Here is a 1,408-nt window from a genome sequence, read left to right on the forward strand (position 1 = left end):
TTGTAGGTATATTCCTTTAGTTCTTACATCCTTGAATATGGCCACATATCTTTATTATTTGACTATTTGGCTGGATTAAATTTCTTCATAAATGTCTGAATCTGTGAGACCTTATACTCATTGTGTAGATATTGAGTCTGGCTTTGGTCCTGTCCCTATGTCATCTCCATTTATTTTTTGGCAGGATTTTGTATTTCATTATTATTTTTCAATAATTCTTTCTAGGTGCTATATTTCTTAAGATTTTTCATGTTTAGGAAGGTATGTTTGTTGCACTGACATTTAGATAATAATTTGGCCAAGTGCAAGATTTTTGGGGTAGGATTTCTTATCACTTAGAACTTTGTAGGCATTGATATATCATTTTCTGGAATCGAAATTTTCACGGGGAAATTTAGGGCTTGCCTGAATGATTGCATTCTAAGTCATTTTCATTTTTTGGTTTGGAAATCACAAAGAACTCTAAATATTTATTTTTAATATAACCTAAGAAAACATAGAAACATTATATTTAATAACAAAACATAGTTGTAATACCCTTAAAATCAGCAATGTGATGAGAATATCCTTTATCATACATATTATATACAATACACCTATTATATGTATGAAATTCCTAGCGGGTTCATTAATTAAGGAAAAAATTAAAATTATATAAGGGTTAGAAAGATGTAAAAGAAACCAAACTCATTCTTTATGGAAATTACATTGACTACATTAAAAAGAAAAAAAAAGGTGACTCCATATCAAATTATTAGAATTACGGAGATTTCAGCAAGTCAGCCAACAATAAAATCAACAGACAGTAATCAATTCATCAGCAACAAAGGTGTAGAAAACGTAAGATGAAAAGATAAGTTTTACTATGGCACCGAAAATATAAAACGGGAAGAAATCTAAGAAAAGCGATTAAGACTTTTATGGAGAAAACATCTGACATTAAAAGACATTAATGATATTAAAGACATACCCATTACATCCAAAATAAAAAATATTAAAGTCCTAAGGAAATGCAGAAATATGTGAGCAAACAATGATTCGCATTGAATCTCCTTACACTAATCTATAAACAAACTCCAACCAAAACCCACGCATGCTCCTTTGCGCAACTTTGCAAATCTAAGATGCTACAGGAGAATGAAATAAAAGTTTTTCCCTTTCCGATAGGAAGACTTCTAACGGAGGTATAATAACTAATAGTGTGTGATATTGATGCACACTAGATAGATAAAGAGGTGAAAATAGAGAGCTTATAAACTGGCACGCACACACATGGAATACTAATACACAACAGAGCTGGAAGTCAGAACCATGGAGTGAAAGACTACTCAATAAATGATACTAGGTTGAAGTAATAAGTAATGAAACTGATTACTTATATGGGAAAACTCCAAGGAACAAGTATTAC

Source organism: Pteropus vampyrus, unplaced genomic scaffold (assembly GCF_000151845.1).
Source record: "Pteropus vampyrus isolate Shadow unplaced genomic scaffold, Pvam_2.0 Scaffold119, whole genome shotgun sequence".
In the NCBI taxonomy this organism is placed as follows: domain Eukaryota; kingdom Metazoa; phylum Chordata; class Mammalia; order Chiroptera; family Pteropodidae; genus Pteropus; species Pteropus vampyrus.